The following is a 26,180-nucleotide window of genomic DNA, read 5'->3' on the forward strand; positions in this document are numbered from 1 at the left end:
CAGAAGAAGTAAATCAATATGAAAAAAAAAAAATTCACACAAGACATGTTGAATGAAACTTTAAAAATAAATAAATGAAGCTTATTTGAGTACTTGGAGCGACTTATCTTCAATAGTTGGGTAGTGAAAGACCTACCAAGAGTTTATGAACCATTAGGGGAGTTATCTCACTCTTTCTTTGATCCAATCGTGCCTTTGTTCTAGACTTGTCTATGCTCACGGTAATGACCGGCCCCTACCTAGAGCTCTCTCTTCTGATAATAAGAAAAATGAGAAAAATGTTAGCAAGGGTTGGGAATCGTTAAGAATATGTAGGATATTTTCTACCTAAACTCTAGAAATGGAGTGTGAATCAGCCATTCCAAAATAGGAGTCCAGAGGTTAAAGAACTCTGACCTCAATAGGTAGCTTAATTATAATTTGAAATAGAAAGTCTTTGCCAACCAATAAAATATCAACACCGAATTCATGAATATGTATTCTCTTTTGAATTAATTGTATGGTTGTGGATCAAGGTTGTCAATTGGACCACAACCGAGAACCATCCCAGAACCGTCCCGCTAAAATTCTGTAGTAGACGCTAGGATCTGATTTTGGTATCGTAAGTGGGATGGGATAGTTTTGGGATGGAATTGTCACACCCCAATTTCAGTAAATCCAACTTGCCATTTGGAATACTAGTGGTATAAGTAAAACTTGTATCTGTCTTACAAATCTACCAGGATCTCTGATAGTAGTACCTTAACATACACTATCTCACAACACGAACCAAACCAATAGTAACGGAATCAGAGTATATTAGCGGAATCATAATTAAAATGGGAAAACATCCAATGATATCATATATAAGTAACCAAATTATTCCATTACAATTATCCACGACTTATAAATAATAAGCCCAAAAATATAATATTCATAATTCGGTATTAAAATAACAAAAAATGACACCCAATCACTCAAGGTGTAGCATCAGCACAGGTGTCGCATGCACAGTCCTAGTCATGCTCTTCTGCTTATAGCCGCCACCAGTTGGTCACTCCGTACTCGGGTGAGGAGGTAGAGTCACATCCCATCGGTACGACGATACCTGCATCATCATCCAAAAAGTAGCATATACGTGGTGTGAGCTTCCAACTTACTTAGTGAGAGGTGGGGTTCATGCAAAACCAAGCACATCGTTCACATATATATATATATATATACATATATCCTATGATGACATGAATACAAAAATTAAACACATAGTCCATTATGTGAATGATGCAATCCATTTGATTATTAAACCACCTAACAATACAACTAATTCTAGTAAATACTACTAAGGCACATTAGGCTGTATCCCTGGTCTCGAAACTTGACTACACAGTGATGCAAGCCCTAGCCATGATTAGGAACCTTCCGGTCCCAGGATGCGTCCGTCGGTCACCCAGCAAATCCTTGACAACCCCCTCCTGGCAATCACGTCACCGAGATCACCATTAGCCATGCCGAACTAGTTCCCACCTCCGACAACAATCAATTCGTACCGCAGGTGCGGTAGTCCCAAAAGTTTCACCAAACATACCACAATTGGGTTGTCCAAAACCTTACCCCCTGTCGGCAAGGGGACGCTACATGGGGAATGTCACCTAACCATAATATCCTACATACCTTTCATAATGATATAATTAGTATAGACCATCTGACACTGGGATTACCATCGGCCACGAAGCAGGTCCATTTCCTAGTATAGTCTCGGTGTACACAATACCGAGATACCATCATCCACAAGGTGTGACCCATGATTATATACTCATTCTAGCATACAAAGCAATTGAGTATGGACTACGCAACACCGGGATTACAATGGGCTATGAAGCGTATCCATTTCCAAATGCAGTCCCGGAGAACACGATACTGGGATACCATTGGCCGTAAAGTGTAATCCGTGACTACATCTAATTTAATACACATAATCAATGCATGCATGCAACAGACATGCGGCAATCACGGTACTGGAACCACCTCGGCTACACCGGATTCTGACTCGCAATATAATAATGCAAAAATCATACGATAATCACAGTATAGGAACCACCTCGGCCACACCATATTCCGTCACACAACATACATTTCATTTCAATTCCATCACAATATATTATGCAATAATATAACATGTTATGGAAAATCATAATCATTTAAGCAATTAATAATCATTTGAAAATCCTAGCACATGTGAGCAGTTCTAACATAATTAAAACATTCCAAAAATAAAATTCAACCATCCCTCACCTTAGTTGTGTTCTGTCAATTTGGTTCCAAGTGTGTAAACCGGTTGTTCAACTCACTACCGGCCTCAGGGTACATGCATGACTGTCCTACTTACAAAGGTAACCGAATGTCAATACGTGTCGGGAACATCAGAAGGGCCCACAGGGGTTATCTTCAAAGAAGTCAGACATTGTCCAACCTGGACAGTAAAGGTCACTGAATTCAGTCACTGGAAATAAGGTTGGAATCCACCAAATTCATCAGATGTAAATCCAGTGGCACTGGCAGAGAGCTTCTAAGGCTCAGAGACCACACTGGATCCAAGCCCAGTGTTTTTGGTGGGGTGTTTCTGGTGAAAACACATAAGTTGCCCATGGATTTTGGGGCTTTCTGACTCGGACCCAATCACTGGGAGGGTGTTCCTACCTTCATTTTAAGCTAAAAGTCTCGATTCCATTGGGTCATTTGGGAGATACATCGATCGAGAGATCGAAACTCTAGATCATCATTTGGTCACAAGTGTTGTCGGAGCTCACCAAACTTGGTTTGTGCTCGGCAATCACATCGAGGAGGTGAAATGATCATTCCCTGAGCTCCGAGAGTTGCTGATTCCTAGTTCACCTCTTGGCCTACTATCCTAGGTCAAAATGAAAAGAAAGAGATTGGTAAGAGATGTAGAACCCACCTCCGATAAGATTCCAGTAAGGGTGTGTGTAGCTAGGAGCAAAGGTGAACTTCCTTCCTCTCCTTCCTCTCTTTCTTCTTCTTTTCTCTTCCATTTTCTCCTCTTCTTTCCCTCTCCCACATTTTGTACAAGTGAGAGGTGAGAAATTAACTCACCTCCCCTATTTATACTAAGTTATGTCCTTAAGGCCTGTTTGGTTGGCCCTTGTCTGGTTCAAGTAGGTTAATTCGACATTCGGGACACACGGGCCCATCTCCGTAGTCTCATATGGAATACAAGTCATGAGAAAGGTGTGGGAGAGTGTGTGTGGTCATCCGGGGCTGTTCCCGATGTGGGTGGTGGGGTCCCAAGGTATCGAAACCTGTTCAGCAACACAAATGGCCATTGGATTCAGCCCACCAGATCTAGGCCTAGGTGTTTCTGGTGGCTTGTTTTCGGTGGTCAAGACAGTTAAGTCTTGACTACTTGTTGTCCTAGGTGTAAAGTATGGTCTTCCGACAGTTTTGGTGGTGCCAAGATTTAAGTGTAGGAGTGTCGGGTCACTTACCATATGGGATCAGAGGGTTTGAATCCCCTCCAGTTAGATAAGCAAGAGATGCACTAGCAAGGGGGGTCATCCTTCCCCCTTTGGAAATGAGCTGCCGCGAGCCAAAACTTGGTGATGCTTTCCACTCCTGGTCCGAGACCTGTTCAGCAACACAAATGGCCATTGGATTCAGCCCACCAGATCTAGGCCTAGGTGTTTCTGGTGGCTTGTTTTCGGTGGTCAAGACAGTTAAGTCTTGACTACTTGTTGTCCTAGGTGTAAAGTATGGTCTTCCGACAGTTTTGGTGGTGCCAAGATTTAAGTGTAGGAGTGTCGGGTCACTTACCATATGGGATCAGAGGGTTTGAATCCCCTCCAGTTAGATAAGCAAGAGATGCACTAGCAAGGGGGGTCATCCTTCCCCCTTTGGAAATGAGCTGCCGCGAGCCAAAACTTGGTGATGCTTTCCACTCCTGGTCCGAGACCTATCACAAAAGTTCAATTTAGACTGGGTTAGGGCACGGATGTAACATTTCCCAACCTTATAAGAATTTTGTCCTCAAAATTGGACATACCTGGTAAATTGAATAGTCCAGGATACTGCTTCTTCATTTCATCTTCCCGCTCCTAGGATACCTCCTATTCTGGGTGTTTTATCCATTTCACTTTGACAAAGGAAACGGTGAGGCAGCGGAGAACGTGGTCCTTCCAGTCAACAATCTTCTCTGGATACTCCACGTAGGCAAGATCCTCGTCCAACTCACGTGGTATGTAAGTCAAGACGTGAGTGGGGTTGGGAATGTACTTCCTTAGCATGGATACATGGAAGACATCATGCATACCCTCCAACTCTGATGGTAAAGCTATCCTGTAGGCCACCAATCCAATCCTCTCCAGTACATCATACGGTCCCATAAATCTAAGACTTAACTTTCCCTTCTTGCAGAACCGCATCACTCTTTTGACTGGGGAGATCCGCAAGAACACCTTGTCTCCAACCCCAAATTCCAGATGTTTCCTTTTGACATCTGCATAACTCTATTGTCTGGACTGAGTTGCCTTGATTCTTTCTCTAATCACATTCACCTTCTCATTAGTGGTATGTATTAAGTCTGGACCTAGAATGTGTCATTCACCAACTTCGTCCCAATACAAAGGAGTTTGGCATTTCCTACCATATTGTGCCTCAAACGGAGACATACCGATGGTGTCCTGGTAACTGTTGTTGTAGGAGAACTCAATAAGAGAGATGTGCGCATCCCAACTGTAACTCATATCTAAGGCACAAGCTCGAAGTAGGTCTTCCAAGGTCTAGAACGTCCTCTCCGACTGTCCATCTGTCTGTGGGTGAAATGTCGTGCTAAAATTCAATTATGTACCCATAGCCTTCTGCACACATGTCCAGAACTTGGAACTGAATCTAGGATCTCAATCGGAGATAATGCTAATGGGTATACCATACAACCTGATGATGTTGTCAATGTACAGTTTGGCTAACTTGTCCATAGAGAAAGTGACCTTAATTGAGATAAAGTGAGCTGCCTTGGTCAAACGGTCCACAACTACCCAAATGGTATCCATACCCTTGTTGGTGCGGGGTAACCCTGTGACAAAGTCCATGGTAATATTCTCCCATTTCTACTTCGGAATAGGTAGTGACTGTAGTAAACCATGGGGCCTTTGACTTTCAGCCTTGACTTGTTGGCATATGAGGCACCTTGCCATGTACGTGGCCACATCATTCTTTATTCCCTTCCACTAGTAGGAAACCTTTAGGTTGTTATACATCTTAGTGCTGCCGGGATGACTAATGTACGGGGAGCTATATGCCTCCTTCAAAATAGTATCTCTCAAGTCACCATCACTAGGCACACACAACCTTCCTTTGAACTTAAAAATCCCCCCTTTAGTTACGGAGAATTCTGGGTCCTTTTGGTTTCCCTCCTAGCAGTTAGCTATCAATTTCTGCAACTTTGCATCAGTACCCTGAGCTGTAGCAATTCTATCCACTAGACTAGGTTGTACCACCAATTCCAATACTAACAAGGTTACACCTTCCACCAATATCTCCAAATCCAATTTCCTGACCTCTTTTATGAGATGCTCATTGGTAGTCAAGGATGCAAGAGTTAGTGTCTAAGATTTTCGACTAAGTGCATCGGCTACCACATTGGACTTCCCTAAGTGTTAGTGGATAGTACAATCATAATCCTTCATCAATTCCAACCAACACCTCTCCCTAATTTTGGGCTCCTTTTGGGTGAAGAAATACTTGAGGTTCTTGTGATCGTTATATATCTCACTTTTCTCACCGTACAAGAAATGCCTCCAGATTTTCAAGGAAAAAATTATCGTAGCCAATCCAAGTCATGTGTGAGGTAGTTCTTCTTATAGTCTTTCAACTGGTGGGATGCATAGGTAATGACCTTCCCATGCCACATCAACACACAGCCCAATCCTAACTTGGAGGCATCACTGTACACAACCATACCACCTGTACCAATCAAAATAGTCAAGATTGGAGTTAATACCAACCTTTGCCTTAGCTCCTTGAAGCTCTTCTCACAAGCATCAGACCACTCAAATTTCACACCCTTACATGTGAGTCGGGTCATTGATGCAGAAATGCAGAAGAAGTTCTCAATAAACCTCCTGTAGTATTTGGCTAATCCTAGAAAACTACGAATGTCTATCACATTCTTGGGGGTGTCCCACTCTAGAACTGCCTTCACCTTGCCTGGGTCAACCTCTATCCCCTTATCTGAGACAATGTGGCCTAGGAATGCCACTTGTGAAAGCCAGAACTCACACTTGCTAAATTTCACGTAGAGTTACTTCTCTCTCAAACATTTTAGTACTAGCCTCAGGTGAACAGCATATGCCTCTGCACTCTTGAAGTACACCAAGATGTCATCAATAAATACAATCATAAACTTATCTAAGACATCATGAAATACTCGGTTCATCAAGTCCATGAATACAGCTGATGCATTGGTCAGTACAAATGACATCACCAAGGCCTTGTAATGTCCGTACCGAGATCTGAAAGTTGTTTTGTTGACATCACTATCCTTGATTCTGAGCTGGTGGCAGCCCGATCTAAGGTCAATCTTGGAGAATACCTTAGCACCTTGTAGTTGATCAAACAGATCATCAATCCTTGGTAAAGGATACCGGTTCTTGATGGTTAGCTTGTTAAGCTCCTGATAATCAATGCACAACCCCATACTTCCATCCTTCTTCTTGACTAATAGTACCGGTGCTCCCCATGGAGACACACTAGGTCTAATAAATCTCTTCTTCAGAAGGTCCTGAAGTTGCACCTGTAATTCCTTCAGTTCTGTGGGGGCTATGCAGTACGGGACTTTTGACACTGGTGCCGAGCCGGAGAGTAAGTCTATAACAAACTTTGTCTCTCGGTCCGGCGGCAATCCTCTCAAGTCATTCAGAAATACATCTGGAAATTCCCTTACCACATCCAGTTTGATCAATAGTTTGACCTCTATCTCAGTATCTATCACAGATGCCAAGTAACCTTGACATCCCTAGTGGAGTAGCTTCTTAATCCAAAGTGCTGACACAATAATCCTCTTATGTTTCTTTGGCTTATCCCCTACAAAGGAAAATTCTCTCTTATTAGGGGATCTGAATACTATCACCTTCTCTGCAAATATCACACTAGCTCTGTAAGCGGACAACCAGTCCATCCCAATAATCACATCAAAATCGGTTATATCCAACTCGAGCAGGTGTGTATTCAAGTCATGTCCATTTATGGTCACCGGACATGGTTTATGCACATAGTTCAAACCCACCACACTTCTTGTGGGTGTACTCACTGTCAAACATTGGGTCAAGCTCTTAGGTGGAATTCCCATCTTCTTCGCAAATGTTAGTGACACAAATGAATGGGATGCTCCTGAGTCAAATAACACATGTGCAGGTAAAAATGATATCAATAGTGTACCTGTCACCACTCTTGGTGCAACTTTTGCATCCTCTCCGATCATAGCAAATATCCTTCCTTGTGGTCTTTGGCCTTGTGATGGTTATGTCAACCAGTTGGCTACATAAGCCTATTGGGGCCTAGGTGGTAGGGTATAAAGTGCATTACCCAACCTCTGGTGGGGGCATGTTCAGACTAGGTGACCTAGCTGGTCACAATGGAAACAGTTAAGGTTTGAGCCCACAGATTGAGACATACCACTGGAGCGGGAGGACTGGGAGGCTTGACTTTCTTCTGGCCTTCTTGACTGGACTGGAGTTGGGTTGATATAAGGGCCTCTTGAGAGCTTGTTGGCTCCCCTAGAATCAGAGGACACCATGGGCCTCTTCCCTATTCCTTGTTGGGTCAAGAAATTGTCCTTATGTAGGTCCTCAATGGACTTGGCCATTTGGACCACCTCAGCATATGTATGCAGCTTCAATCCAACCATAGTAGAACTGATGCTTGGCCTCAAGCCCTTTTCAAATTCCCAACCTTGGACCTATCATTTTGAATGTGCTCCAAAGTAAAGTAGTATAGCTCCTCGTACCTCTGTTGGTACTCTAGCACTGATAGGGACCCTTGCATAAAATTGGAGAACTCTCTCTCTCTCATGTCCCGAAAGCCCTTAGGGAAGTAATTCCCGAAGAAGGTCTCCTTGAAGTCTTCCCAAGTGAGGGGGGGCTGGTTGCTCTCATAATAGGCTTAATAGCCCTCCACCAAGCATCAGCTCCATTTTGCAATTGTTAGCCGATGCATAGTATTTTTCGCTCATAATTGCAGCCCATTAACTTAAAGACCTTCTCCATACCCCCAATCCATCTTGAGGGAAGCAACTAATCATGGCTCACATTTTAGAAGCATGGAGGCCTCAGCCTTTGGAACTTCTTCATCATTTTGGCTAGGTCAATCCAACCCTCTAAATGCACTTGGGCCTGCCCTTGCACTTGTCTAGGTACTTGTCCTTGAAATTGCCCTTATACCTATCCTTGCACCTGTCCGTGCATTTGCCTTTGCATCCCATCAGATATCTGAAGGGTGGCTAAGCCAGCTAGCACCGGGGCTGGTGCCGATGGAGTAGGGGGTACGAGAGGTGCATCCCGAGCCTCAATAGCAGTCTAGATCCGGGTATCAATCCTGGCCATGAACTGAGTTTGCCTCTCTTCCACCTCATGCATCATGTTGCCTATTATGTTGGCAACATCTTGTGCCATGAGAACCGGTGGGGTCGATGGCACATTGCGTGGTCTACCCCAGTTCCGTATAGGGGAAGCGAGAGGTGACCCATTGGATTAGAATCGAGGGTTCCTACGCAACATGATTCCTGTTGAGGAATCTTAATTAGTCACACATACCTAGGTAGCAAGCATGTTAAGGTCAACATACATAGTGGGTCCCACATGTGTACATAAGGAGTATTTTAGGAGTAGAGAATGCATAGGTGGGGTCCAAATGTATTGAAATCCGATCACACGCATATTAAGGAGGAAATCTCCCAAGCAAGGAAGCAAATATTATAAAATAATATAAAAAATATATTTATTCTCAAAAATGTTCACCAGAAAAGGGACTTTTTCAACGGATTCAACAAGTGTGTTTCCAATGAGGGTATCAGAGAGCAGATTTCAAAATTTTTCTCACCAGAACAACTTACCGGATTCAGGTCTAGTGTTTCCGATGGGTTCTCTGGGCATTATAAAAGACTCGAGATTGGGGTTTTTCTCACAAAACCCTATTCTAGTTGTTGGAGAAAAAGGAGAAAAAAACCCTTTTTCAATCGATTGCCACCGTTCACGCATCCAAGGTGAGTTATTCCTATTCTCTTACCTAGATTTTGATATTTTTCCCTAGTTATGTGTATGCTCTCCTCACCTAGATTTTCTTCTTCCAAACTTAGGAATCCTTTTTGTTGCAACGATGTCTAGTCGCCATGTTCATCCTTGTCGCATTGCCACCCAACAACACTTGGCCATTCCCGCTGAGGAACAGTATGATCACCGGTTGTTTCGCTCTATGGAGGAGCAAGATCGCTGGGAGAAGTTTGAGCACAGGAATGTCGATCCTGGGAAGTATGTGAGGATAAGGGACTTTCAACAGTTTCATCTCTGTCAATGCTTCAAAGCCCTAGGGTAGTACCATATCTTAAATCCGAACACCAAGTACTACCCACGGCTCGTGAGGCTCTTCTATTGTAATCTGCGATGTGAGAACCGCAACACTGAGGAGATGAGGATCACCTCGAGGAGAAGAGGGTCGACATCTCCTTTGGTGTGGCAGAGTTGGCCAACATACTGATGATCGCTAATGAGGGAGAGCTTGTCACACCCTACCTTACCCTTTCTATGGCACAGGTGTGCCGGCACTGGATACTCACCGCACCCAGTTAGCTCGTTTAACCAGGATCCAACTCCAGGAGAGTCCACAACACTACAACCATATATGCTAAAATGATAATCAAAGTTCTCAAACAGATCATATAAAATGAAATATAGATAATATCCACCTAGTGCTTCCATACAATACTTGAAACCATATATACAATGAATCACAACATGTACAGTAATCCATATATATATATATATATATGTATACATTAATCCCATTTTAAAACAAATATTTACACAAAATCTCTTCCAACAGTTGTTTTTCCCTCCAACTTGTATCAACAAAAACTGATTTTTTCACCAGTATCCACATATATACACAAAAAGATAATCAAATACATCAGTCATCAATATTGTTGTCCACCGTATGCACAATCATCACATTCGCAGTCATGCCCATGGCTGAAATCATCAAAATCCAAAATTATCAACATGTAGCTAACTGTTGTCCTCATCTATGGAACAAATAAATGGGGGGTGAGCACATGGTGATGCTCAGTGAGGGGTGGGATAGAAACAAACACATGCATCCATATGCAATGCACGCTCCACACAATAGAATAATGCTCATGAATCCATTTATTTAACTATTTAGATTTCCTAGTCTATTACTAAGTCTCATCTCCTACGGGTATAAGTGCTACCAACGCAGGTGGCATTCCCTGCCCTGTACGTTGGGCCTCAGGAATACAAGCTACACCGCAGGCTCGCCAGCTAGTCCCGGTCAGAGCCTCGGTCCCCCAGCTAACCCCCAAAAGGTAATCCCATATCAATAACCACAGACATACAGTACGTCGTACCTTGTCTCACACACACATCACATCTATCACATCCACCACTGGTACAGTACGTCGTACCACTCACAGTGCACTGCTGATCAGGCAGTCACTTTTATTGGGATTAGTCCATACCTAACCCCCAACGGACAAGGGGTGTAGCACTTGGAGTTATGATACCTAACCCAAAATTCTACATGGTGCACAACAAATCATCTAAACCACATATGCACATATGGGCACCTGCACGTGACCCATCTCACTTACCTTTCCTTCCACATTTGCACCACCATCATCTCCATCATACCAAAAATATACAAGTAGATGCAAATAATGAAAATGAATGCAAATGCACAAATACAACAAGTAATGCAATGTAAATGCATAAATACAACAACTAATGCATGCTCAACATTAATAAATACACCAAAAGAATGGGGGTTGAGAAGGGCACCCACTCACAGTGAATATCAGGGCCCACAATCTCTCTTGGTGCTGAGGAATCTCTCTCATGGCTATCTGTGATTCCTAAAAATCAACAATTATACACATGTATTAAAATCAAGTAAATTTTTATCTACCCCTAACAGTGCTACCTGATATCTCCCTAATAAGATCATCTATAACCTCCCTTATATGCTCCACAATTTCTCTTCAAGTCCAATTTAACAATTTCTTTTTAAATCCTTAGGGTCTTACATGGGATTCAATAGAAATTTCAGTTTTTCCCCAATTTGACCCAACTTCTTATATGAAATTATGAACCTAGAGTGGATATTAGTATTTTAACTTCAAAATTGATGATAAATTCTCAATTCCATAAGCATGCATGGAATTCAAACTCAATATCTCTTGCATTTGTCTCTATACCCTCAAATTAGTGAAATTGAGATGGGATTTCTTTCCAATTTCAAATTAATATTCTGTTCCAGAGCTTCAAGTAAGGAACACAATCTCCCAGTTCCAAATCGGCCTTCAATAATGAAGATCCCATCTCAGATTTCATTTCTCATATATATAATTCCATCTATAATAGTAAAATAAAACCAATTTTCATGATAAACCCTCAATTTGAGGTTGCATGTTTGAAATCCATCATTAACCTTACCATGTATGTGATCTACCATCAATTCCCACCTTGCAAGTGAATCTTGGACCACAAAATAGTGAAATAAAAGTGAATTTTCACCTTGCATGTGGAGAATTAAGCTTTAATTTACGTGCTTGTAAATTTCAGACCTTAGAACAGTAAAATTGAATGGATTTTCTCTTCATCCACATTGGATTTTCCCTAATTGATGAGAGTCAGTGAGAATCTTCACTCTCTGAAGGAATCAGTCATGTTGTACACATCAATTGACTAAATTATTACATTCCTTTCCAATTTAATCCACCAATTGTAAAGAAATTAAACTCTATGTAGTTGAGTTGTTACTGAAATTTCTAAATTTCTTCTCTTTTCACAAATTCCAGTCCAAATCAGTTTAAACCCCCTTTTATTTCTAAAATCCATCTTATTCGAAGTTAATCAAGGTAAGATTTCTTACCTTTTTGTTGAATCCTCTAGCAATCTCCCAAGCAAGTCGATCTCTACCGTAATTTCTCCCTCTTCCCTTCTCTTCTTGTCCTCTCTTCTTCTTCTTTTTCTTCGTTCTCTTTTCTTCCTCTTACTAAAGGGAGAATAGAATGTGAGAAATAAAGGTTAGAGAGGAGGTGATGGCCTTTATATAGCCTCTCCTTTAATACTATTAAAATATACATTTTATATCTATTTTTTTCACCCTTTTTACCGAACCGACAGTTGCTGCTTGCTCTCTATAGGCTAAATCTGGTTCATCCGGAATTGATCCGGCTAGCCTGTTGAATTTTTGGATAAATTTGGCAATTGCCGGTTGCACTCTGCCATCAAAAGACCTGTCAAGCTCTGCAAAAAAGAACTGAACCGATAGTTGCCGGTTCAAACCAGTAGTTGCCAGTTGACCTCTGCTTCTTGGCATGTTCAAACAGTTTATACAAAAATAATCATATCTTTCTTGTCCGAACTCGGATTGAGATGATTCTAGTTTCGTTCGATTCACAACTCAATGCTATATCATTTTGTATGAGAAATAATCTTCATATATTGTAATATAAAATGACTAAAATGCCTATAAACATGAACCTTGTTGGAATCACAGCAATTATACTGACATATTGTAAACAACATGTATCCAAACTTGTTCAGGTCTTATTATTTAGTCATTTTGGCATCACCTAGGGTCATTCTATAATCCAACCTAATTAAGGTTATTAATTTACCTCTTGGCCCATTTTTCTTGCTGATCCCTCCAACACTGTGGTAGTAGGCACAAGTACATATTGGGTCATTCTTTCCTTCCTGGCATTCTAGTGCTGCCAACCAAGCTAGTGTTGGCCTCTCCAATTTTTTACTCTTTCTTGTTCACAGCCAATGTAAATAGGTGAGATTTGGGGTGTTACAGTTTCTCCCCTCCTTACAAAAATTTTGTCCTTAAAATTTGCAAGGGTTACCTGATAAACCAAATAGTTCTGGGTACTTCTCCTTCACTTCTTCTTCCCTCTCCCAAGAAGCTTCTTGCTTAGAATGATTCTTCCACTTGATCTTCACATATGGAATGGTTCGACTCCGGAGTTGGTATTCCTTCCGATCATAGATTCCCTCGAGTTGTTCTTTATAGCTTAAATCATCATCCAACTCCAAAGGCTCCACAGCAGGCAATACATGTGAAGGATCTGGAATATACTTCTTCAACATAGAGACATGAAAGACATTATGAAATCTATCCAAACCTGGAGGTAATGTCAGTCTATAGGCCGTCTTGACAACTTGATTCAATATCTCAAAGGGTCCTATATACCTTGGACTTAGTTTACCTCTTTTTCCAAATCTCTTGATGCCTTTGATAGGTGAAATCTTTAGAAATACTTTTTCACCTACCACAAACTCTATAGGCTTCCTTCTGTTGTCTGCATAACTCTTATGCCTGGATTGAGCTATCTTGATTCTCATAGGTAGCTTGTACCAACTAGGTCCCAAAATTCTACTTTCTCCCACTTCATCCCAATACAAGGGAGTTTTACATTTCTTTCTATATAGAGCTTCAAATGGTGCCATACCAATAGTTGATTGATAGCTGTTGTTATATGCAAATTCAACTAATAGTATATGCTCATCCCAACTATAGCTTATATCAATAGCATAGGCCCTTAACATATCTTCCAAGGTCTGAATTATTCTTTCTGTCTACCCATATGTCTGGGGATGAAAGGCGGTGCTAAATTTCAATTTGGTTCCCATTGCCTTGTGTATGCTTTCCCAAAATTTAGAAGTGAAACAAGAATCACAGTCAGAAACAATACTGACTGGCACACCATGATATCTTACAATATAATCAATGTACAATTGTGCTAACTTCTCCATGGAGTAAGATATCTTTATTGGTATGAAATTGGCTACTTTAGTGAGTCTATCAACAACTACCCAAACCGTGTCATTTCCTTTCCTAGTTCTGGGTAATCCTATCATAAAGTCCATAGTGACATGCTCCCATTTCCACTCAAGTACTGGAAGAGGTTGCAGTAACCTATGTGGCCTCTGTCTCAATGCCTTCACCAGCTGACAATTCATGCGCTTTGCCACATGCTCAGCTACATTAGTCTTCATACCATGCCACCAGTAGGTTTTCTTCAAATCTCTATACATTTTAGTACTGCTAGGATGTACAGAGTAAGGTGTGCTATGAGCTTCACTCATAATCAACTCAATTAGCTTCTCTTCCCTTAGAACACACAATCTATCATTGAACCACAATGTGCCATCTTTCACTGTGAACCTCAAATCCTTCTGTCTTCCATCATTAATAGCGTTCATAGTTTTTCTCAATACATCACCTTTAGGTTGAGCTTCCTTGATCTGCTCAAACTTTGATGGTTTAATAGTAAGAGTGGCAAGTGTTATATCTTCGGGTGTCTCCACTTCCACAATTACCTCTAAACCCAACTCTCTTGCCTCTTCAATCAACATAGGGTTAGCAATAAGTGCTACTAATGTAGTAACCTTATGTTTCCTACTGAGAGTGTCTGCTACTACATTAGCTTTCCCAGGATGGTAATGAATGGTGCAGTCATTGTCTTTCAGTAATTCTAGCGATCTTCTTTGCCTCATATTCAATTCTTTCTAAGTAAAGAGATACTTTATGCTTTTATGGTCACTATATATTTCACATTTCTCTCCATACAAATAGTGATGCCAAATTTTTAAAGCAAACATGACTACTGCCAACTCCAGGTCATGAGTAGGTTAATTTTTCTCATAATCTCTTAATTGTCTTGAAGCATAAGCAATTACCCTACCATTCTGCATCAATACACATCCCAAACCTTGTTTGGATGCATCACTGTATACTACCAAACCTAATGTACCATCTAAAATAACAAGGACTGGAGCTATTACCAATCGGTCCTTCAATTCCTGAAAACTATCTTCACACTTTTTAGTCCATTCAAACTTAACTCCTTTTCTAGTCAACCAGGTCATAGGAGCAGAAATCCGAGCAAAATTCACAATAAATCTTCTATAATAACCTGCCAAACCCAGAAAACTCCAAATCTCACTAACATTCTTTGGAGACTCCCAATCTAATCCTGCTTTCACCTTTCCAGGATCAACTTCAATACCTCTAGCTGATTGAACATGTCCTAAGAAATTCACTTGTGATAGCCATAATTCACATTTACTAAACTTAGCATACAACTGTATCTCTCTTAACCTCTGTAAGACTAACCTCAAATGAATTGCATGATCCTTTCTGCTCTTGGAATAGATTAAAATATCATCAATAAATACAATCACATATTGATCTAGCATATCATGAAATACTCTATTCATCAATCCCATAAAAGCGATTGGTGCATTGGTTAGTCCAAATGGCATCACCACAAATTCATAGTGGCCATACCTTGTCCTGAAGGTTGTCGTCTAGATATCACTCTTCTTGATCTTCAATTGGTGATACCCTAACCTCAAATCAATTTTGGAGAATAAACTAGCCCCTTGCAATTGATCAAACAAATCATCTATATGGGGAAACGGATACCGATTCTTAAATGTCAACTAGTTCAACTCCCAGTAGTCAACACACATCTGTAAACTCCTGTCTTTCTTCTTTAAAAACAAGACTAGAGCTCCCCAAGGTGACACACTAGGTCTAATAAAACCCTTCTTCAACAAATCTTGTAACTGTTCCTTTAACTCCTTTAATTCAACAAGAACCATTCTATAAGGTGCCCTTAACACTGGTGTTGCCCCAGGTATTAAATCAATACAAAATTTAGTTTCCCTATCTGGGGGTACACTACCCAGATCCTCCAGAAATACATCTGGAAATTCTTTGACTACTTCCAGTTCTTCCAATGTAGCAGTCTTCTTGGTAGTGTCTTGGACACATGCGCTTAACATCCTTCATTTAGTAATTTTTGTACTAGAATAGTAGAAATCAATATCTTCATATTTTCCTTTCTGTGTTCGTGATATATAAACTTATCTCCATTCCTTGGTCTGAATAATACCTTCTTCTCAGAACAGAGCACACAAGCTCGATATGCTGATAGCCAATCCATTCCTAGCATGACATCAAAGTCCTTCATATCTATGCAAATCAAATGGGCTATCATATCTTGCCCACATACCTAAATACTATAGGGCTCATACATATCTTCTAAGTCAACAATAAATTCTGTAGGTGTACTAATCATCAACTGATAAGCTAACTTTTTAGATTTCACACCCAGCTTTGGAGCAAAGTTAGAAGACACAAATGAATGAGATGCACCAGAATCAAACAATACATGTGCCGGTATATTAGAGACAAGCACTGTACCTGTCACTACTCTAGGTGCAACCTCTGCTTCCTTGGATGTCAGTGCAAAAACTTTCCCCGATGCCTGTGACATCTTGGTAGGTGCAGAAGAAGAAGAAGTCACACTCTGCCCACTTGGTTTCCTCTAAGGACAGAATCTTGCAAAATGTCTTGGTTGCTAGCACACATAACACCTCATATCAAGAGGCTGGACTGTAAAAACTACTGGCTAGGACTATGCTAATCGTGTCTGAGTAGGAGCTCTACTAGCCTCTCTTTGTCTAGGTATAGGGGCAAAAGAAGAAGCTCCCCTTCCAAACCTTCCAAACTGTCTCCCTGTGTTACCTGTCCTAGCCCTTCTTGTTGCCTGAATTTGGTAGCCTTCCCTCTGCTTGTTCTCAATAGACTTTGCAAACTGAACCACATCAGCAAAACTCTGGAGCTGATGTACTACTAGCATAACTCCAATGCCGGACCTCAGACCCTTCTCAAACTTCTTTGCCTTTGCATTGTCATGCTTCATATGTTCTGGGGAAAAATAGTACAAAGCCTCAAATTGTTGCTGGTACTCTAACACTGACTTGGGTCCTTGGGTTAAAGCCATAATTCTGATTCCCTCCTATCCCTCACACTGATAGGGAAATAGTTCTTATAGAACACTTCCACAAACTGATCCTAGGTGGGCTGTGGATGCGTGGCTAACAGTATAGGTCTGGTAGCCTTCCACGAGGCATAGGCTTCATTCTGCAGTTGATAGGTAGCACACCTGATCTTTTGTTCATCACTGCAGTTCAACACTGCCAATGCCCTCTCAACTCCCTCTACCCATTTTGAAGGTGCCAATGGGTCATAACTCACACCACTGAAGTATGAAGGTCTATACTTGTGGAATTTCTCCATCAACTTGCTTATGTCCGGCCATACTTGTACTTGTGGAATTTCTCCATCAACTTGCTTATGTCCGGCCATACTTGTACTGTTGGTGGGTTCCAAAAAGCTTGTTTCCCAATCTGTACCCCTACAACTGGTACTATCTATGCTGCTTGCCACCTATGGTGTGTGGTGCAACTGGGATTCCTGGGTCAACTTGGGGTACTAAAGTTGTAGGATTTGCATAAGGAGGTGCCACTAGTGTGGGTGGAATGGGTATTCCCCTAGCACGCATTGTTGTGGCCATTTCTTCGATAACCCTATTATGTTGCTGCTGTAGCTATTGTTGCTACTGTATATTCTGCTACAGTGCTTGTTGCAGTCCTTATTGTATACTTTGGACCAGATTAGTTACCAGAGTGGTCACATCCTGAGCTATAAGTACTGGAGGTACAAGAGGTGACACTAATGCTGCTACAGGAGCAGGTGCAGGAACTGATTCTTATGTTCCTAATACTGACTCACTTTCCCTTTCTTCACTCACAAACACCAAAGGGTGAGTTCTAGTAGTAGGCCGACCCTTTTTCCGGTGTCCCGATCCTTGTTGAGGTTGAGCCCGTTTTTGTGGCATATTGAGAATTTCCTAAAAATCATAACGTATCAATTCCCAATGGTCAACACAAATATTTCCAACAAGGATGAGTAATACAGTATTGGTCATATATAAATTCTCTAGTTAAAAGAAAACGTTCACATCCTAATCTTGTTTCTATCAGATAGAAACATTAACAACAATTAAGCTTTTATCTTGAAGCTTTTGTTTCTTTACTTCCTATTGCACTAGATGATCCTAAGATCCTATGGATTGTCAGACTTAGTCCTAGAATTTGCTCTGATACCACCTAATTGTCACACCCTACCTTATCTTTTATATGGCACAGGTGCGTCGACATTGGATACCTCATCACACCCAGTCAACCCGTTTAGTCAGGATCCTACTCTAGGAGAGTCCACAACACCACAACCATATATGCTAAAATCATAATCAGAGTTCGCAATCGGATCATATCAAATCAAATATAGATAATATCCATCTAGTGCTTATATGCGATACTTGATACCATATATACAACGAATCACAACAACATATACAGTAATTCATATATATATATATATACAATAATCCCATTCTAAAACAAATATTTACACAAAATCTCTCCCAATAGTTGTTTTTCCCTCCAACCTGAATCAATAAAAACTGATTATTTCACCACTATCCACATATATACACAAAAGGATAATCAAATACATCATTCCTCAATATTGCTATCCACCGTATACACAATCATCACATTCGCAGTCATGCCCATAGCTGAAATCATCAAAATCCAAAATACAAGCCAACTGATCCATAACCACGTCATCATGCTCTGAATTATCAACATGCAGCTAACTTCTCTCCTCATCTATGGAACAAAGAAATGGGAGGGTTGAACACATGGTGATGCTCAGTGAGGAGTGGGATAGAAACAAACACAAGCATCCATATGCTATGCATACTCCACACAATAGAATGATGCTCATGAATCCATTTATTTAACTATTCAGATTTCTTAGTCCATTACTAAGTCTCATCTCCTATGAGTATAAGTGCTATTGACATAGGTGGCATTCCCTACTCTGTACGTTGGACCTCAGGAATACAAGCTACGCCACAGGCAAGAGCCATCTAGTCCCGGTCAGAGTCTCGATCCCCTAGCTAACCTCTAAAAGGTAACCCCATATCAATAACCACGGGCATACAGTACGTCATATCCTGTCTCACACACACTTCACATCTATCACATCCACCACTGGTATAGTACGTCGTACCACTCACAGTGCACTGCTGATTAGGCAATCACTTTTATTGGGATTAGTCCATACCTAACCCCCTACGAACAAGGGGTGTAGCATTAAGGTTATGATACCTAGCCCAAAATTCTACATGGTGCACAACAAATCATCTAAACCATATATGCACAGATGGGCACCTGCACATGACCCATCTCACTTACCTTTCCTTCCACATTTCCACCATCGTCATATCCATCATACCACAAATATGAAAGTAGATGCAAATGATGAAAATGAATGCAATGCACAAATACAACAAGTAATGTATGCTCAACATTGATAAACAAACCAAAAGAATAGGGGTTGAGAAAGTACCCACTCACAGTGAATATCAGGGCCCACAATCTCTCCTAATGCTGAGGAATCTCTGTCACGGCTATCTGGGATTCCTAAAAATCAACAATTATACACACATATTAAAATCAAGTAAATTTTTATCTACCCCTAACAGTGCTACCTAATATCTCCCTAATAAGATCATCTATAACCTCCCTATGCTCCACAATTTCTCTTCAAGTCCAATTTAACAATTTCTTTTTAAATCCTTAGGGTCTTACATGGGATTCAGTTGAAATTTCAGATTTCCCCCAATTTGACCCAATTTCTTATATGAAATTATGAACCTAGAGTGGATATCAGTATTTTACCTTCAAAATTGATGATAAATTCTCAATTCCATAAGCATGCATGGAATTCAAACTCAATATCTCTTGCATTTGTCTCTATACCCTCAAATTAGTGAAATTGAGATGGGATTTCTTTCCAATTTCAAATTAATTCTCTGTTCCAGAGCTTCAAGTAAGGAACCCAGACTCCTAGTTCCAAATCGACCTTCAATAATGAAGATCCCATCTCAGATTTCATTTCACATAGATATAATTCCATCTACAATAGTAAAATAAAACCAATTTTCATGATAAACCCTCAATTTGAGGTTGCATGTTTGAAATCCATCATTAATCTTACCATGCATGTGATCTACCATCAATTCCCACCTTGTAGGTGAATCTTGGACCACAAAACAGTGAAATAAAAATGAATTTTCACTTTGCATGCGGAGAATTAAGCTTCAATTAACTTGCATGTCAATTTCAAACCTTAGAACAATAAAATTGAATGGATTTTCTCTTCATCCACATGGGATTTTTCCTAATTGAGGAGAGTCAATGAGAATCCTCACTCTCTATAGGAATCAGTCATAGTGTACACATCAATTGACTAAATTATTACATTCTTTTCCAATTTAATCCACCAATTTTAAAGAAATTAAACTCTATGCAGTTGAGTTGTTACTGAAATTTCTAGATTTCCTCTCTTTTCACAAATTCCAGTCCAAATCTATTTAAACCCCCATTTGTTTCTAAAATCCCTCTTATTAGAAGTTAATCTAGGTAAGATTTCTTACTTTTTTCCTGAATCCTCTAGCAATCTCCCAAGCAAATCGATCTCTACCGTAATTTCTCTCTCTTCCCTTCTCTTCTTCTCCTCTCTACTTCTTCTTCTTCGTTCTCCTTTCTTCCTCTTACTAAAGGGTGAATCGAATGTGAGAAATAAAGGTTAGAGAGGAGGTGATGGCCTTTATATAGCCCCTCCTTTTATAATAGCAAAAATACGTATTTTATATCTTTTTTTTTTCACCCTTTTTACCGAACCGACAGTTGCCGCTTGCTCTCTGTCGGCTAAGTCTTGTTCGTCCAGAATTGATCCTGCTAGCCATTTGAATTTTTGGATAAATTCGGTAGTTGTCGATTGCACTCTGTCATCAAAAGACCTATCAAATTCTGCAAAATAGAACTGAACCGGAAGTTGCTAGTTCAAACCGGTAGTTGCCGGTTGACCTCTGCTTCTTGGCCTGTTCAGACAGTCTATACGAAAATGATCATATCTTTCTCGTCCGAACTCAGATTGAGATGATTCAAGTTGCGTTAGATTCAAAACTCAATGCACTATCATTTTGTAAAAGAAATAATATTCAGATATTATTATATAAAATGACTAAAATGCCCACGAACATGAACCTTACTGGAATCACAGCAATTATACTGACATGTTGTAAACAACATGTATCCAAACTTGTTTGGGTCATATTATTTAGTCATATTGGAATCACCTAGGATCATTCTATTATCCAACCGTATTAAGGTTATTAATTTACCTCTTGGCTCACTTTTTTTGCTAATCCCTCCAACACCATTGGTAGTAGGCACAAGTACATGTTGGGTTATTCTTCCCTTCCTGGCATTACACTACTGCCAACCAAGCTAGTGTTGGCCTCTCCAATTTGTTCCTCGAGCCTGTTCACAGCCAATGTAAAGAGGTGAGATTTGGGGTGTTACAAAGCTGGCTTACTGTCCTCCTAGGACTCTGTCTTATGAGTTTCAGAACTTTGATGTCCAGGCAGAGATGGATAATATGCTCACCAGGGAGGCTTATGGATGGCACTTGACTGATAATTATCGGGCTACACCGAAGGTTGTGTGCAGAGTCATTCAACTGAACGTCCTCCCCACCTATAGCCACTTTTACAAGGTGTCCATTCTACATGCTTATGTCACTTACTGTGTCTACATGGGGCTGCAGGTTCGCCTCCCTTATCTATTGATGTAGACCATGGTGACAAGATCTGAGGGAGGGGCACATAGGGTTGAAAACCTCTGCTATGGAAAAATCTTGACTAAGTTCTTCCTACGCTTTGGTCTAGACTTGGAGGACGAGGAAAGCTTCAAGACTAATGTCTTGGACTTCAAACAAGACTCTCTAAAGAAGATGAAGTTGAACATGGATGAGGTCATTGAGGATGAGGCTGAGGGGGAACAGCCAATGGAGGTAGAGAACCAACCGGGGGGTGGTGATAGGGGTGGTCATGATGGTGATCAGGAGGGTCATGGAGGTGTTGATCCTATTGCCCTTCTATGTGCATTTCCTATTGGAGTTGCTCCACCACTTAACCCTCAGACAATAGGGATTTCTGTTACCTCTCCTCTAGGGGCTCTAGAGGTTCAAGGCCCTATGGACTCAACGACGTGATGGTTCACCTAGATTCCACCATCAATCTACTGAGGAGGATGGACAATCGGATGGAGAGTATGGACAGGAGCTATTGCCTTTTGGATAACCGGGTGGCCTCCCTTGAGGCATAGATGTAGGCAATGGTCATCCACATTGCCATTCCAGTGCCAGGACCAGGAGCATAGGGTCAGAACCAAGCTCAAGGTCGAGGGCAGAATTAACAGTAGGACCAGCAGCAGTAGTGGCTTATGTTGCCATTGTAGTCTTAGGATTGTCCATTTTATGCTTTCTGGCACAACTGGCTTTGTTTTAGTTCTGATGCTCTAGCTTTTAGTTGCATTTTATTTCCTATCATTTGCTTCTATTATTTAAATTCTAGTTAGGATTTCCCGCTTTCTGTCATTTATTTCGAGAAAAATTAGTGTAAGCTTATGTACTCAGTTCTCTTTATAGATAATGAAATGGCTTTGACGGCTATACTTGTCTCCTATTTGTGTATTTCGATTATTTATTATCTTTGAGATTTTTATTTAAATCCTAATCCCCAATCAAGGTTCGAGTAAGATTGGGAGTTAAGGTAGAGCATCACCCTGATAGAAATACCTTAACACACACAATCTCACAACATGAACCAAACCAATAGCAGCAGAATCAGAGTATAATAACATAATCATAATTAAAATGGGGAAACATCTAATGATATCATATATAAGTAACTAAGTTATTCTATTACAATTATCCACGACTTATAAATAATAAGGCCAAAAATATATTATTCATAATTCGGTATCAGAATAACACAAAAATGACACCCAATCACTCAAGGTACAGCAAAAGCACAAGTGTTGCATGCACAGTCTTGGTCGTGCTCTTCTGCTTCTAGCATCCACCAGTCAGTCACTCCGTACTCTGGTGCTGAGATGAGTCACATCCCATCGGTATGAAGGTACCTACATCATCATCTAAAAAGTAGCATATATGTGGGGTGAGCTTCCAACTTGCTCAGTGACGGGTGGGGTTCATGCACAACCATGCACAACATTCACATATATATATATATATATCCCATGATGACATGAATACAGAAATTAAACACATAGTCCATTATGCGAATGATGCAATTCATTTGATTATTAAACCACTTAATAATACAACAAAGCCTGATAAATTCTATTTCGACACATTAGGTTGTATCCCTGGGCTCGAAACTCGTACATCGACTACATAGCGATAAAAGTCCCAGCCGTGATTAGAAGCCTACCGATCTTGGGATGCGTCCATCGGTCGTCCAGTAAAATCTTGATAACCTCCTCTTGGTAGTTATGGCACCAGGATTACCATCGACCACTCTGGACTAGTTCCCTCCTCTGGTAACAATCACATCGTACTGCAAGTGTGGCATTTTGGAAAAGTTCATCGAACATACCACCATTGGGTTATCCAACACCTTACCCATGTTAGCAAGGGGACGTAGCATTGGGAATGTCACCTAACCACAATATCCTACATGCCTTTCATAATGATACCGTTAGTATGGACCACGCAACATCGGGATTACCATCGGCCGCAAGGTGTAACCCACGACTATATACCTATTCTAGCATTCAAAGAAGTTGAGTATAGACTACGTAACACCGGGATTACCATCGGTCATAAAGCGTATTCATTTCCAAATATAGTCCTAGAGTACACAATACCGGGATACCATAGATCACAAAGTGTAATCCGCGACTACATTTAATCTAATGCACATAATCAATGCATGAATACAACAAATATGCGGCAATCATGATACCGGAACCACCTCAGCCACACCGGATTCTGACTCGTAATATAATAATGCAACAATTATATGGCAATCAGGGTACCGGAAGCACCTCGGTCACAACGGATTTCGTCACACAACATGCATTTCATCTCAATTCCATGACAATATATTATGCAATAATATAACATGTTATGGAACATCATAATCATTTAAGAAATTAATAATCTTGTGAAAATCCTAGCACATGTGAGCAGTTCTAACATAATTAAACATTTCAAAAATAAAAGTGAACCATCCCTCACCTTAGTTGTGTTTTGTCAATTTGGTTCCAAGTGTGTAAACCAGTTGTTCAACTCACTATTGGCCTCGGGGTACGTGCACATCTCTGTCCTACTTACAAAGATAAATGAACATCAATACGTGTGGGGAACATCGAAAGGGGCCCACAGGGGTTATCCCCAAAGAAGTCAGACACTGTCCAACCTGGACAGTAAAGGTCAGCAGATTCAGTCACCAGAAACAAGGTTGGAATCCACCGGATTCGTCAGATGTGAATCCAGTGGCACTGGCAAAGAGCTTCTAAGGCTCAGAGACCTCACTGGAAACATCCACCATATCCACGCCCAATGTTTCTGGTGGAAACACAAAAGTTGCCTATGGATTTTGGGGCTTTTCGGCTCGAGCCCGATCACTAGGATTTGTTCCATAGAGTTTATAGAGGGTGTTCCTACATTAATTTTAAGTGAAAAAATTCCCGGTTCCATTGAGCCATTTGGGAGATACATCGATCGAGAGATCAAAACCCTAGATGGTCATTTGGTCACAAGTGTTGTCGGAGCTCATCGAACTTGGTTTGAGTTCTGCAATCACATAGGGGAGGTGAAATGATCATTCCCCAGCTCTGGGAGGTGCCAGGTTCCTAGTTCACCTCTTGGCCAACTATCCTAGATCAAAATGAAAAGAAAGAGAGTTGTAGGAGATGTAGAACCTACCTCCGGCAAGATTTTGGCAAGGGTGCGCATAGCTGGGAGCAAAGTTGAGCTTCCTTCCTCTCCTTCCTCTTCTTCTTCTTCCTTTCTCTTCCCTTTTCTCCTCTTCTTTCCCTCTCCCACATTTTGTACAAGTGAGAGGTGAGAAATGAACTCACCTCTCCTATTTATACTAAGTTGTGTCCTTATGGCCTATTTGGTTGGCCCTTGTCCGGTCTAAGTAGGTTAATTTGGCATTTAGGACATATGGGCCCACCTCCGTAGACTCATATGGAGTATAAGTCATAAGGAAGGTGTGGGAGAGTGTGTGTGGTTATCCAAGGCTATTCCCAATGCTGGTGGTGGGGTCCATGGCATCGAAACCAGTTCAGCAGCACAAGTGGCCACTGGATTCAACCCACCGGATCCAGGCCCAAGCGTTTTCGGTGGTTAAGACAGTTAAGTGTCTTGACTGCTTGCTGTCCTCTAGTTGGTCCCCCATAGGTGGTTGGCCTAGGTGTAAAATACAGTCTTCCGGCAGTTTTGGTGGGTACCGGGATTTAAGTGTAGGAGTGTCAAGTCACTTACTGTCTGGGATTGGAGGGCTTGAATCCTCTCTAGTTGGATAAGCAGGAGATACACTGGCAAGTGGGCCCCCCTTTGGCAATGAGCTGCCGCAAGTCAAAACTCGGTGGTGCTTTCCACTCCTTGTCCGAGACCTATCACAATAGTTCAATTTAGACTGGGTTAGGGCACGGGTGTAATAAGAACTACCAAAATCTCTAGTATCGAAATACGGTTTAGGTACTAGATGGAATCAAAACCGTTAGTGTTGTTTCAAAGTATGTATTTCATGTTCTCGTGTACAAGTTTTAGTGTAAGAGATTAAAACTGTGCAACCATGCTAACAAGCTTCTAGGAAAGAATCAAGATGCAGACACTTATCATACAAATATTCCAAAACACTAGCGGCACTTAAGAGATGTGAATCTAATATGCAATTTTTGCTTTTCGTGGCATCAAAACCATGAGCAAACTCCCAACTTAAAAACAAAGGGAACCACTAGAGTCCTAACTATCATGCCCTAGGTTTGATGCCCAAAAAGTGAAATATTAAGGTTGACTTTGGTAGTCATTTCGAAAAACATTTCTAACGTTTTTTCGTTCTATGGAAACAAAAAAAAAAG

General features: G+C 40.9%; 1 long non-coding RNA gene across 2 annotated transcripts; it reads right to left on the minus strand.

Annotated features, from left to right (window-relative positions):
* Window positions 1–813: 813 nt before the first annotated feature.
* Window positions 814–20,784, minus strand: LOC122072763. Of its 2 annotated transcripts, XR_006138584.1 has the most exons (5): window positions 20,654–20,784; window positions 19,564–19,637; window positions 12,154–12,276; window positions 11,069–11,134; window positions 814–1,087 (listed from the first exon to the last, which is right to left on the minus strand). It is a non-coding gene; the product is annotated as an uncharacterized LOC122072763 (long non-coding RNA). The 2 variants fall into 2 exon arrangements; XR_006138583.1 differs by lacking the exons at window positions 19,564–19,637; window positions 20,654–20,784 and having other exon boundaries at window positions 12,154–12,322.
* Between the last annotated feature and the right edge of the window lie 5,396 nt (window positions 20,785–26,180).

This window comes from Macadamia integrifolia, chromosome 3 (genome assembly GCF_013358625.1).
Source record: "Macadamia integrifolia cultivar HAES 741 chromosome 3, SCU_Mint_v3, whole genome shotgun sequence".
NCBI lineage: Eukaryota > Viridiplantae > Streptophyta > Magnoliopsida > Proteales > Proteaceae > Macadamia > Macadamia integrifolia.